This window comes from Bos indicus x Bos taurus, chromosome 16 (assembly GCF_003369695.1).
Source record: "Bos indicus x Bos taurus breed Angus x Brahman F1 hybrid chromosome 16, Bos_hybrid_MaternalHap_v2.0, whole genome shotgun sequence".
Lineage (NCBI taxonomy): Eukaryota > Metazoa > Chordata > Mammalia > Artiodactyla > Bovidae > Bos > Bos indicus x Bos taurus.
Window position 1 is genome coordinate 2,060,438 of NC_040091.1, and position 14,958 is coordinate 2,075,395.

General features: G+C 41.2%; 1 protein-coding gene across 4 annotated transcripts in view; it reads left to right on the plus strand.

The window, feature by feature from the left end:
• MDM4 (MDM4, p53 regulator) overlaps positions 1–14,958 on the plus strand; it is a 41,594-nt gene that overhangs the window by 6,923 nt on the left and 19,713 nt on the right. The window lies entirely within an intron of this gene.

Below are 14,958 nucleotides of genomic sequence, written 5' to 3' on the forward strand. Positions count from 1 at the left end.
TGACCAGTGTGTTCTCTGGGTAAAACTCTTATTAGCCATTCCCTTGCTTCAATTTGTATTCCAAGGCCAGATTTGCCTCTTTAGTCAGTTCAGTCACTCAATCGTGTCCGACTCTTTGCGACCCCATGAATCGCAGCACGCCAGGCCTCCCTGTCCATCACCAACTCCCGGAGTTCACTCAGACTCAAGTCCATCGAGTCGGTGATGCCATCCAGCCATCTCATCCTCTGTCGTCCCCTTCTCCTTCTGCCCCCAACCCCTCCCAGCATCAGAGTCTCTTCCAGTGAGTCAACTCTTTGCATGAGGTGGCCAGAGTACTGGAGTTTCAGCTTTAGTATCATTCCTTCCAAAGAAATCCCAGGGCTCATCTCTTTCAGAATGGACTGGTTGGATCTCCTTGCAGTCTAAGGGACTCTCAAGAGTCTTCTCCATCACCACAGTTCAAAAGCATCAATGCTTCAGCACTCAGCCTTCTTCACCGTCCAACTCTCACATCCATACATGACCACTGGAAAAACCATAGCCCTGACTAGACGGACCTTTGTTGGCAAAGTAATGTCTCTGCTTTTGAATATGCTGTCTAGGTTGGTCATAACTTTCCTTCCAAGGAGTAAGCGTCTTTTAATTTCATGGCTGCAGTCACCATCTGCAGTGATTTTGGAGCCCAAAAAAATGAAGTCTGACACTATTTCTACTGTTTCCCCATCTATTTCCCATGAAGTGATGGGACCGGATGCCATGATCTTTGTTTTCTAAATGTTGAACTTTAAGCCCACTTTTTCACTCTCCACTTTCACTTTCATCAGGGGCTTTTTAGTTCCTCTTCCCTTTCTGCCATAAGGGTGGTGTCATCTGCACATCTGAGGTTATTGATATTTCTCCTGGCAATCTTGATTCCAGCTTGTGTTTCTTCCAGTCCAGCATTTCTCATGATGTACTCTGCATAGAAGTTAAATAAGCAGGGTGACAATATACAGCCTTGACGTACTCCTTTTCCTATTTGGAACCAGTCTGTTGTTCCATGTCCAGTTCTAACTGTTGCTGCCTGACCTGCATACAGATTTCTCAAGAGGCAGGTCAGGTGGTCTGGTATTCCCATCTCTTTCAGAATTTTCCACAGTTTATTGTGATCCACACAGTCAAAGGCTTTGGCATAGTCAATAAAGCAGAAATAGATGTTTTTCTGGAACTCTCTTGCTTTTTCCACGATCCAGCGGATGTTGGCAATTTGATCTCTGGTTCCTCTGCCTTTTCTAAAACCAGCTTGAACATCAGGAAGTTCACGGTTCACGTATTGCTGAAGCCTGGCTTGGAGAATTTTGAGTATTATACTTTACTAGCGTGTGAGATGAGTGCAATTGTGCGGTAGTTTGAGCATTCTTTGGCATTGCCTTTCTTTGGGATTGGAATGAAAACTGACCTTTTCCAGTCCTGTGGCCACTGCTGAGTTTTCCAAATTTGCTGGCATATTGAGTGCAGCACTTTCACAGCATCATCTTTCAGGATTTGAAATAGCTCCACTGGAATTCCATCACCTCCACTAGCTTTGTTCGTAGTGATGCTTTCTAAGGCCCACTTGACTTCACATTCCAGGATGTCTGGCTCTAGGTCAGTGATCACACCGTCATGATTATCTGGATCGTGAAGATCTTTTTTGTACAGTTCTGTGTATTCTTGCCACCTCTTCTTAATATCTTCTGCTTCTGTTAGGTCCATACCATTTCTGTCCTTTATCGAGCCCATCTGCATGAAATGTTCCCTGGTATCTCTAATCTTTTTGAAGAGATCTTGAGTCTTTCCCATTCTGTTGTTTTCCTCTATTTCTTTGCATTGATCGCTGAGGAAGGCTTTCTTATCTCTTCTTGCTATTCTTTGGAACTCTGCATTCAGATGCTTATATCTTTCCTGTTCTCCTTTGCTTTTCGCTTCTGTTCTTTTCACAGCTATTTGTAAGCCCTCCCCAGACAGCCACTTTGCTTTTTTGCATTTCTTTTCCATGGGGATGGTCTTGATCCCTGTCTCCTGTACAATGTCACGAACCTCATTCCATAGTTCATCAGGCACTCTATCAGATTTAGGCCCTTAAATCTGTTTCTTCCACTGTATAATCATAAGGGATTTGATTTAGGTCATACCTGAATGTGGTTTTCCCTAATTTCTTCAATTTAAGTCTGAATTTGGCAATAAGCAGCTTTTAGAAAGTTACCACAGTGCCTTTTGACTACCATCAACAGCTTCTTAGTAGTATCTAAAACCTAGTACATAATGCAGAATTTCTTGATTGTGTAGGAAAAAATGACACTTTTGCAGATGGCTTTTTTGAACCAAGACTTGAACAAGGTCCATCTCTTGTATTAGGGTAATGTTTTTTAAGTCTCTGTGAACAGTCTTCCACTTAAGCAGTAACCGAAGGTGCTGTAGAATTTCCTACATTCTGGATTTGGCTGATTGCCTGCTTTTAATGTTGTTTCTTCTATCCTCAATTTTTTTCCCACTACAAATAAGTAGTAGTTAGACCTAGAGGCTTGATTAGATTTGGACTTGAGGCCAGGAGGTCAAGGAAGCGTCATAGGAAGTACTGGCTGCTTTCCTTTGCTTCACACAGAAAGCGCGTGATGTGTGAATGCCTCTCCCTTTTAGAGATGAGTTTGGTCAATGGGTCAAGTGCCGTAAGCCTGCTCAGTGTGTTTAAGTTTCCCCTTCCCCCAACCTTTCACGTAAATGATTTTTGAGAAGATGACATTTAACCCAGAGACTGGAAATTTTAGGATGAGTCAGTCTGGTACAGAACTCAGTGTTCAAAATGCAGGGACAATGTGTGCAAAGGCCCTGTTTTAGAAACAGAAAAGATCAGTGTGGACAAGGTGCATGCAGTGTAGGGTAGAGCAGTGCAGGCTGCAAAGAGGAAAGGTGCTGTCTTTAAACAGTACCAAGCAGTGGAGTAGGGGCTGGCAGGGTAGGGTTGTTTGTTTTTTTAATCCTCTGGCTGTAGTGTGGAGTTTGAATTGAAGTGGGGTTAGAGACAGTTACGAATCTACTGCAGTGACACAGGCAAGAAGTAATATTTTTTGATGTGAGGAATTGGTCATGAAAATGAAGAGAAGGGGTGGTTTTAAAAGATTTTTAGGAGTCAAAATCCATAAAGTTTGATGTGATAATGGAGAAAGAGGGCGAGAGCAAGATGATGACTGAACTTTCTATTTTGAGAAGTGAAAGTGAAAGTCACTCACTTTCTGACTTTTTGCCACCCCATGGACTATACAGTCCATGGAATTCTCCAGGCCTTTCCCGTATCCAGGGGATCTTCCCAACCCAGGGATCAAACCCAGGTCTCCTGCATTGCAGGCGGCTTCTTTATCAGCTGAGCCGCAAGGGAAGCCCCTGTTTTGAGAAACTGAATGTAAAAGGATAAGCTTTAATCTTGGACAAGTTATTTGACTTATTTAAGCCTCAGTTTTCTCTTTTAAGGAGCGAGTAACGTACCTAACTCTGTTGCACTCAAAAGAGATTCCAGGTGGGAAAGGAAGAAGATCCTGATTTAGGTTCAAAGCCCATCAGCTGAATTCATTTCTCTCATATGTCCTTGAGTAGTGCCATTGCTCAAGGTATTTTCTGTCCTATTCTTTCCAGTATTCTCCCATTTAAATATCCTTCCACTGCTGTCTATTCCCTCTCATTCCTCCTCTGTGTAGTCAAAAGTAATTTCTCCTGCTCAGAACTACTCTGGCCCTTAAATCAGTATCTTTTTTTTTTTTTTTTACTGAGGCTCTGTTATAATTCATGATTTCAGTTAACTCATGTATGACAAACAATATGTAGTAAAAGCAAAATAATAGGAAGTGATAGATAATGAGATTTCGTAATCAACTGTTACATGCTGTTATGGATCTAAGTACTTTGTAAACTCCAGTTTTGTTTTGGTTCTTTTTTGAATAATAATTATTGAAGATATAACTGTGCAATATTGAGACATAGAACAAAATACAATCATTAGAGGACAGTTGCTCTACAAATCTACCATATGTCCTGTCCCTCCTGAACCCTCCGCCGTCTCCCTCTCCAGTATCTTTTTAATGGCACACTTTCTGCCAGATGTTAAACCCTTATTGAGGCTTAGATTCTTCAGGTCCTGTTCCTGCTAAGTTGCTGGACTAGCATGACTGCTGACTCCATTCTCCCAAGTTATCTCTAGAGACACTATAAAAGGAAAAGACTGAGAAACAAGTGGGTGATGTGGGCTTTTTTGAATTGCTGGGCAGGTGGGGGTGGGGGGTGGCTGGGTGTTTGGCCTTAGACAGGATTCAGCCAGGCGTGGCTGTAGGAGAACAAAATCAGGGGAGAAGAGAGCTACTGGAATGCCCTAGTTTCTTCCCTGCCTCATTACCTTGGAATTACCTTTTTCCACACTTGGTGTGAATCAGCTCTGGTCTAGCTCTCCTCAGAAGTAAATCAGGGCATAACAGAAGTCTATACTTGGGAGGAGGGGTTGAGAAAAAAAAAAGTGATGGCTGACTTTAGACAGTCCATTCTCTGTCCTTTACCTCCTTATTTCTTGTTGTTCAGTTGCCCAGTCCTATCTAACCCTTTGCAACCCCATAGACTGCAATACGCCAAGCCTCCCTGTCCCTCACCATCTCACAAAGTTTGCCCAAGTGCATGTCCATTGCATCAGTGATACCATCCAGCCATCTCATGCTCTGATGCCCTCTTCTCCTCCTGCCCTCAATCTTTCCCAGCATGAGGGACTTTTCCAGTGAGCCAGCTCTTTGCATCAGATCACCAAAATATTGGAGCTTTAGTTTCAGCGTCAGTCCTTCCAATGAATATTTAGGGTTGATTTCCCTTAAGATTGACTGGTTTGATCTTGCTGTCCAGGGGACTCTCAGGAGTCTTCTCCAGCACCACAGTTCAAAGGCATCAATCTTTGGCATTCTGCCTTCTTTACAGTCCAGCTCTCACAACTGTACACGACCACTGGGAAGACCACAGCCTTGACTGTGTGGACGTTTGTCGGCAGAGTAATGTCTCTGCTTTTCGACACACTCTCTAGGTTTGTCATAGCTTTATCGTCTTCGCATTTCATGGCTGCAGTCACCATCTGCAGTGATTTTGGAGCCCAAGAAGAGAAAATCTGTCACTACTTCCACCTTTTCCCTTCTATTTGCCATAAAGTTATGGGGCCAGACGTCATGATCTTAGTTTTTTTAATATTTAGTTTTAAGCTGGCTCTTTCACTCTCCTCCTTCACCCTCATCAAGAGGTTCTTTAGTGTCTCTTCACTTTCTGCCACTAGAGTGGTGTCATCTGCATATCTGAGGTGGTTTTTGTTTCTCCTGCCTATCTTGATCCCAGCTTGTAACTCTTCCAGCCTGGCATTTCTCATGATGTGCTCAGCATATAGGTTAAACAAATAGAGTGACAGCAGACAGCCCTGTTGTACTCCCTTCTCAATCTTGAACCAATCAGTTGTTCCATAATGGGTTCTGTTACTTCTTGACTCTCATACAGGTTTCTCAGGAGACAGGTAAAATGCTCTGGTATTCCAATCTCTTTAAGAGTTTTCCACAGTTTGTTACAATCCACACAGTCAAAGGCTTTACTATAGTTGATGAAACAGAGGTAGATGTTTTTCTGGAATTCCCTTGCTTTCTCTTATGATCCAGCGAATGTTGGCAATTTGATCTCTGGTTCCTCTTCCTTTTCTAAGCCCAGCTTGGACATCTGGAAGTTCTTGGTTCGCATAATGCTGAAGCCTAGCATGCAAGATCTTAAGTATGACTTTACTAGCACGGGAGATGAGTGTACTTGTCTGATGGTTAGCCATTCTTTAGTACTACCCTTGGGAATTGGGATGAGGATTGACCATTTCCAGTCCAGTGGCCACTGCTGAGTCTTCCAGATTTGCTGATGTATTGAATGCAGCACCGTGATGGCATTATCCTTTAGGATTTTGAATAGCTGTACTGGAATTCCATTGCATCCACTAGCTTAATTAACAGCAGTGCTTAATCCTTAGGTCTCCCCAAATCCTTATCATAATGCTGTATCTCTCTGGGGAACAAAAGATGAATCCTTAGTTGAGCAGTGATTGTATGGGGTGGAGAGTAATTGTGGTTTTCTGGTGCTTGGGATTTCCTGCTTTAGTGCTTATTTCTTACCTTACTCAGCTTACTGTGACCGATATCGAGTGGAATTTGGTCTTCTCTGTATTGCTTCACCTATTAGAATAGCTTCTGTCCTCTATGGAAAAAGAACAGAATGTTGAAGAGCACAGGTATTTCAAGAGGAGGACAATGTATAGGCTTCTTGGAACAGAAATAATAGAAGAGATAGATCAAGGGTTTAAAGTTAGATAATCATTCTGAAAGAAAGAGGGATGATATTAGCAACTTGAAACAAGAATAAGCAGAGGCTGAGAGAACCAAGCAGCAATAGCAGGCTTAAAAATACAGTGGTTGAAACATTGAACAGCGCATCAAATGGGTGAAATAATGCAATGGATACAGTTGGACGAATTAGAATTCTAGAGTGAGGAAATATCCCAGAACAAAGGGGAAAAAGACAAATATATATATATATATATATATAAATGAAAAGCTAAAAGATAAGGAGAATAGGTATAGAGATACATCTGAATAATAGGCCTCTTAGAGGAAAAAAGAAGGCAATGGCAGTCCACTCCAGTAGTCTTGCCTGGGACGGAGGAGCCTAGTGGGCTGCCATCTGTGAGGTCGCACAGAGTCGGACACGACTGACGTGACTTAGCAGCAGAGAAAAAAAAAACGAAATGGAGGAAGTACTGAAGAAATAATGGAAAAATAGCTCTCTTAAAATTACAAAGGGAAAACAAAGTCCCTGGATGGAAAGGTTTCTTGGAGTGGTAAATATGAGAGGTCCAGGTTAAAAATACTTACAATAGGACTTTGCTGGTGATCCAGTGCTTTAAGAATCTGCTTGCCAATGCAGGGGACCCGGGCTCAACCCCAGGTCCTAGAAGTTTCCACATGCGGCAGGGCAACTAAACATGTGCACCAGAACTGCTGAGCCCATGCTCTAGAGCCCGAGAGCTGCAACTGCTGAAGCCTGCACGCCTAGAGCCTGTGCTCTGCGACAAGAGAAGCCACTGCAGTGAGAAGAGAAATGGGCATCGCAACAAAGAAGAGAAAGCCCATGCACAGCACAGAAGACACAGTGTGGCCCAAAAAGTAAAGTAAATAGTTTTTAAAAAGTTCTTCCAGTAGATGAAGTGAAATTGGTAGAACTACCCTGGGATCAGTGGACAAATTCACCATCATGGTGAGAGATTTCATTTTGTCCCTTAATTGTAGGTCAAACCTAGACAGTGTGTTAAAAAGTAGACACATTACCTTGCCAACAAAGGTCCGTATACTCAAGGCTATCTATGGTCTTTCCAGTAGTCATGGACGAATGATTGAGTGCTGAAGAATTGATGCTTCTGAACTGTGGTGCTGGAGAAGACTCTTGAGACTCCCTTGGACAGCAAGGAGATCAAACCAGTCAATCCTAAAGGAAATCAACCCTGAATATTCATTGGTGCTGAAGCTGAAGGTCCATTACTTTGGTCCCGTGATGTGAAGAGCCAACTCATGGGAAAAGACCCTGATGCTGGGAAGGGGATGACAGAGGATGAGATGGTTGGATGGCATCACTGACTCAATGGACATGAGTTTGAGCAAGCTCCAGGAGACGGTGAAGGACAGGGAAGCCTGTCATGCTGCGGTTCATGAGGTTACAAAGAGTTAGAGACAACTTAGTGACTGAACAACAACACAGTGTCTAATTTATGATATCAGGAAATAACGATAAAATTTTTTAAGTTGGAGAGGTAATAAGATATAGTAAACTATCACAAATGGAAAGAAGGATGCATCTGTACACTGAATAAAGGTTAAAAGAATACTGTCAACTGTATGCCATCAATTTTGAAGATTTAGACAATGGAAGAAGAAAAAAGCCTGAATAATATTTATTAAGCTCAAGCAGCGATTGGAAGTTTTCCCAGAAAGGAAATACTGGGTTTTATAAGTTTTGTAGGTGAGGCTTTCAAAGACTAGAACATCCGAGTTTTGTAGAATTATTTTTCTAGACTGTAGACAAATAGTGACTAAACAATTTATTCTGTTAGGCCAGCTAACCCTGACATTCAAATAAGACAGAAACTTGACAGTGGGAAACAGATTTATTACATAGAGACTTTATAACCTGTCCAAAGTATTAGGGAATCAAAGCCAATAGCACACAAAAAGAATAATATCCAAAACCAAGTTGGATTTATCTCAGATGAGCAGGAATTTAATATTAGAAAATCCATAAATTCAAAATTTTATCACATTAATAAAAGATGAAAAAAATTATGATCATTTCAATAGGTAAAGAAAAAGCATTTTCTAAATCACTCTTCTGTGATACATTTTTTTAAAAAATTTTAATGAAGTATAGTTGATTTACAATGTCATGTTTCAGTTATCCAACAGTGATTCAGTTTTACATATATATATAAATATAGATAGATACACACACACACACACACACATTCTTTTTCAAATTCCTTTCCCTCACGGGTAATTACAAAATACTGAGTATGGTTATATGTAGGTTCTTGTTGATTATCCGTTTTGTATATAGTAGCATGTTTGTCCTTGATATATTCTTCGGTCCAGTTGCTCAGTCATGTCCGACTCTCTGCAACCCCATGGACTGCAGCATGCCAAGCTTCCCTGTCCATCACTGGAGCTGGCTCAAACTTATATCCATTGAGTTGGTGATGCCATCCAACCATCTCAGCCTCTGTCGTCTCTTTCTGCTTTCGATCTTGCCCAGCATCAGACTCTCTTCTAATGATCAGTTCTTTGCATCAAGTGACCAGAGTATTGGAGCTTCAGCTTTAGCATCAGTCCTTCCAATGCATATTCAGGCCTGATTTCCTTTAGAATGGACTGGTTGAATCTCCTTGCAGTCCAGAGGACTCTCAAGAGTCTTCTACAACATCACAGTTCAAAAACATCTTCCACACTTAGCTTTCTTTATGGTCCCACTCTCACATTTGTCCATGAGTACAGGGAAAAAACAGCTTTGACTAGATGGACCTTTGTTGGCAAAGTAATGTCTCTGCTTTTGAATATGCTATCTAGGTTAGTCATAGCTTTTCTTCCAGGGAGCAAGCGTCTTTTAACTTCATGGCTGCAGTCACAATCTGCAGTGATTTTGGAGCCCAAGAAAATGAAGTGTGTCACTGTGTCTATTGTTTCCCCATCAGTTTGCCATGAAGTGATGGGACCAGATGCCATGATCTTAGTTTTTTTATTTTTTTATTTTATTTATTTTTTTTATCTTAGTTTTTTTAATGTTGTGTTTTAAGCCAGGTTTTTCCCCTCTCCTCGTTAACTTTCATCAAGCAGTTGTTCAATTGCTCTTCACTTTCTGTCATCATCTGCATATCTGAGGTTATTGATATTTCTCCCAGCAATCTTGATTCAATGAGGAAGAAAAGGAACCCTCTGAAGCCAGTAAGGTATAACTATTAGAAAAAAATAGAGAAAACATGCTATATAGGTAAGCATTAGAAACACTCCCTTTAAAATGAGAGACAGAGATGCTTGATCCAATGCGTGTATTCAATATTGTATTGACAGTCCTAAGCAGTAATGTAAGACAAGCAGAAGAAATTAGAGGCACAGAATTGAAAAGGAGGGAATGAAATTTTTATCCGCAGGTGATATGGTCATTTACATAGAAAACAGAAGGATCTGTAGACAAAATTATGAGTTTAGCAAGGTGACTGGATATGTTTGCTGAAAGTCATTTTTATTTCTGTATATATTTAAAACCCACTAAAAACAGTGAACGAGAAGGCATCACAGTAGTATAAGAATATCAACTTAAGAAATCAGCTTAAAACAAATATGCTAGACCTCTAAAGGGAAAGTTGAAGACTTAATAGATATTAAATAAAACCTTAATAAATATAGGAATATGTCATGTTAATGATTGGAAAACAATTTGAGCAGGGATTTTCATGGAGCTTGATGATGCTAAATTTTGTATGGAAGAGTTAAGGGCCAAGAATAGCTTGTCACTTCTAAAAAGGAGTGGCTGGGGACTTGCCCTGTAGGATAACAAGACTCATGATTAGATGTAAGGATTAGATGTGGAGTTGTATAGACAGAAAGATCATCTAGCAGGCTAGAATAGAGAACTTGTGAACACCAGTATGTGTTGCTACATAACAAAGGTGGCTGTCAGTCAAGAAAGTATTCAGCAGATAGAACAGGAAAAAAAATGGCCATCCATATGTTGGTGAAAATGAGACCTTGAAGAGGCAGAGACCATTGACTAAAAAAGAGAATATTGATAAATATAAATTTGAGTTCATTAAAATTAAGTTTTTGCCCATAAAAGTTTTTTTCCCACCTAGAAAATGGAAAGGACATTAAAATCAGGAGAAGATATTTGCAGGACATTATATTGACAAAGGGTTGATATTAAAAATATACAAAGAACTATTGCAAATTGATTGACAAAAAATCAATTAGAAAAGTGTATAAAAGAACATTTCACAAAAGAGGAAATATACATGGCTGATAAATATGTGGAGATAACATCATTAGTGATCAGGTAACTAACTATATACCAAACACATACCTGTTTGGGAAAATTCCTGGAATTACATATAATGTACTTCTTTTTTGTAAGTTGAAAGCAACCAAACTAAAAATATGTATTTTTTTAGGATTCCATTTTGATGCAGTGAAGTGCTTAAAAAGAAAGGAGAAAATCGAAACAGGATTCAGAATGATTGTTTGGAGGAGGCAGGGGATGGTAGGAGAGAACCTTATGGTTAAATGTAGATTGTTGTCAGTCACAGTTTGTGGATGTTTATTGAATTATTTAAATAATCAGGTAAAAGTGGGTCAGGGCCTTTCTGTGTGGTCTCCAGTAGGATAGCCAGTGGGGAGATGTGGTTCATTGGGGGCCATTTTTGGAAACCGTCCAAACTATTACTAATATTTATATTCACCATCCTGTTCTACTGTGTATATAATTGACAATTTAGGCACTGGGGATATATTAGTGAACAAATAAGTATACATTCCTTCCCACTTAGAGCTTATGTCTTACATGATAAAAATTAAACTATATAATAGGTTGATAACAAGGACAGTGAAGAAGAGAGGAATAAATCAGGGAAGGAGATAGGGAATACTGGGAGGTTGGGAGTTGCAGTTTCAAAAATGTATTGTCTTTAGAAGGCCTCAATGATAAACTGACATTTAAGCAGAGACAAAAGGAACAGGTTTAGGAGCCAGAGGGGCAAGGGTGGAGCAAGGAAACCTTTAGGAACTAAGGCAGTTCAGAGATGGGCAGTTTGGTTCAGTTCAGTCCCTCAGTCGTGTCCGACTGTTTGCGACCCCATGAATCGCAGCACGCCAGGCCTCCCTGTCCATCACCATCTCCTGGAGTTCACCCAGACTCACGTCCATCGAGTCAGCGATGCCATCCAGCCATCTCATCCTCTGTCGTCCCCTTCTCCTGCCCCCAATCCCTCCCAGCATCAGAGTCTTTTCCAATGAGTCAGCTCTTCGCATGAGGTGGCCAAAGTACTGGAGTTTCAGCTTCAGCATCATTCCCTCCAAAGAAATCCCTGGGCTGATCTCCTTCAGAAAGGACTGGTTGGATCTCCTTGCAGTCCAAGGGACTCTCAAGAGTCTTCTCCAACACCACAGTTCCAAAGCATCAATTCCTCGGCGCTCAGCCTTCTTCACAGTCCAATTCTCACATCCATACGTGACCACAGGAAAAACCATAGCCCTGACTAGACGGACCTTTGTTGGCAAAGTAATGTCTCTGCTTTTGAATATGCTATCTAGGTTGGTCATAACTTTCCTTCCAAGGAGTAAGCGTCTTTTAATTTCATGACTGTAGTCACCATCTGCAGTGATTTTGGAGCCCCAAAAAATAAAATCTGACACTGTTTCCACTGTTTCCCCATCTATTTCCCATGAAGTGATGGGACCGGATGCCATGATCTTCGTTTTCTGAATGTTGAGCTTTAAGCCAACATTTTCACTCTCCTCTTTTCACTTTCATCAAGAGGCTTTTTAGTTCCTCTTCCCTTTCTGCCATAAGGGTGGTGTCATCTGCACATCTGAGGTTATTGATATTTCTCCTGGCAATCTTGATTCCAGCTTGTGCTTCTTCCAGCCCAGCGTTTCTCATGATGTACTCTGCATAGAAGTTAAATAAGCAGGGTGACAATATACAGCCTTGACGTACTCCTTTTCCTATTTGGAACCAGTCTGTTGTTCCATGTCCAGTTCTAACTGTTGCTTCCTGACCTGCATACAGATTTCTCAAGAGACAGGTCAGGTGGTCTGGTATTCCCATCTCTTTCAGAATTTTCCACAGTTTATTGTGATCCATACAGTCAAAGGCTTTGGCATAGTCAATAAAGCAGAAATAGATGTTTTTCTGGAATTCTCTTGCTTTTTCCATGATCCAGCGGATGTTGGCAATTTGATCTCTGGTTCCTCTGCCTTTTCTAAAACCAGCTTGAACATCAGGAAGTTCACGGTTCACGTATTGCTGAAGCCTGGCTTGGAGAATTTTGAGTATTATACTTTACTAGCGTGTGAGATGAGTGCAATTGTGCGGTAGTTTGAGCATTCTTTGGCATTGCCTTTCTTTGGGATTGGAATGAAAACTGACCTTTTCCAGTCCTGTGGCCACTGCTGAGTTTTCCAAATTTGCTGGCATATTGAGTGCAGCACTTTCACAGCATCATCTTTCAGGATTTGAAATAGCTCCACTGGAATTCCATCACCTCCACTAGCTTTGTTCGTAGTGATGCTTTCTAAGGCCCACTTGACTTCACATTCCAGGATGTCTGGCTCTAGGTCAGTGATCACATCATCATGATTATCTTCGTCATGAGGATCTTTTTTGTACAGTTCTTCTGTGTATTCTTGCCACCTCTTAATATCTTCTGCTTCCGTTAAGTCCATACCATTTCTGTCCTTTATCGAGCCCATCTTTGCATGAAATGTTCCCTGATATCTTTAATCTCCTTGAAAAGATCTCTAGTCTTTCCTATTCTGTTGTTTTCCTCTATTTCTTTGCATTGATCGCTGAGGAAGGCTTTCTTAATATAGTAATAATGGAAATAGTGACACGTTTTATTTTGAAGATACACCTTCCGATTTGTGAAGGGTGAGAGAAAAAAGGAATCACGGATAGCTTCCAGGTCCCTGACCTGCGTAAGTGCGGCCATTGGAGACTAGGACTAGTAGGTTCAGGGAGATGAGGGTTTTTTTTTTTAATAGCTTTGAAATGCCACTTAAAAACTAGCTGTTTTAGGGCTTCCCTGGTAGTCCATAGGTTACAAGCCTGCCTTACAGTGCAGGAACACTGGCTTGATCCCTGGTCCAGGAAAATCCCACATGTTCGAGGACAGCTAAGACCATGGTGCCACAACTACTGAGCCCACACACCGCAGCTGCTGAGACCTGTGTGCCCTGGAGCCTGTGCCCTGCAACAAGAGAAGCCCTCACACTCCAACTAGAGAGCCCTCGAGCAACAATGGAGAGCCAGCGCAGCCATAAATTCATTAAGAAAAAAAAACTAGCTGCTTTAAAATGACAAGTTATGTACCGTTTGACTTCCATTTTATAACAAGGGAAGCTGATAGAGGGTTGAATTTAAATAATTTAGGATAGCACTAAAAAAATATTTAGTTTTGACTGCATTGGATCTTAGTTGTAGAGTCTTCGAATGTGTCGTGGGCTCTTTGTTGCGATGCGCAGGCTTGTGGTGGCTGGGCTCCAGAGCCCCACAGCGTGAGGGATCTTAGTTCCCTGACCTGGGATCAAACCTGTGTCCCCTGTGTTGGAAGGCAGGTTCTTAACCTCTGGACCACCAGGGAAGTCCTGAGGGTTGAATTTATACTTTGTTGTCTTTAATAAGTCTTGTCAGAAGAGTGAGGAGTCTTGTTACCTGCAAGCCGGACTCTGTTGATTTTATTTTATTTATAAATTTCGCTGACTTTTATCAGCTTTTTACTAGAAAAAGTTCTGAGGGTAAACACAAGTTTATTTAAAATTTTTTTCTTTCTCTAGTTTTTTTTTTTTAATAGAGATCTATTTAATTTTGACTGTGGTAGGTCTTGGTTGCTGCATGCAGGCTTTCTCCAGTTGGGGCAGGTGGGAGTGGCCCTTTGTCCGGTGTGTGGTGGCTTCTCTTGTCATGGGCTCTAGGCCTGCAGGCTGTAAGTAGTTGCAGCGCGGGCTCGGTCGTTGTTGTGCATGGGCTTGGTTGCTCTGTGGCACGTGGGATCTTCCTTGACCGGAAATTGAACCAGTGTTCCCTGGATTGCAAGCTGGATTCTTAACCACTGGACCATCAGGGAAACCCCTGTAGGGTTTTTGTTTTGTTTTGTTTTAAAGGACAAGAGATAAAAGGTGAAAAATAATTAAACCTTACTTTTATTTCAATTCCTGTATCTCTCCTTTGATGTTGTATGTCCAGCTTGGTTTAACCCATTTTATAGGTATTCAGTTGCTATATACTCTTCGGGCTTGGCACATTTTAAAAGCTGTTTTAACTGATACTGAATATTTTGACTTTAACTTTTCCTGTGGTCTCTTGCCAAGACATGTTTCAACATGTTGCAGAGGTTTTCCTAGGCCTGCTCTTGGAATCTTAACCCTGTTACTTAATCTTGGTAATTCCCTCAGCCCTGCATCTGTCTCCTAGGGGGTGCTCTTGAGCACTGTCCAAAAGAGGAGGCGATACTAGAGAACTATGTGATCTACAGGGGAGGTAATGATTGTAAGTTTCACTTTCAGCTAAAATAGTGTACTCATCATCATCAGTGTAGAGGTTGGAACATGCCTGAACTGATTTCTCTTGCAGACTTCACTTGAGGGAAGTATAGATGGTTTT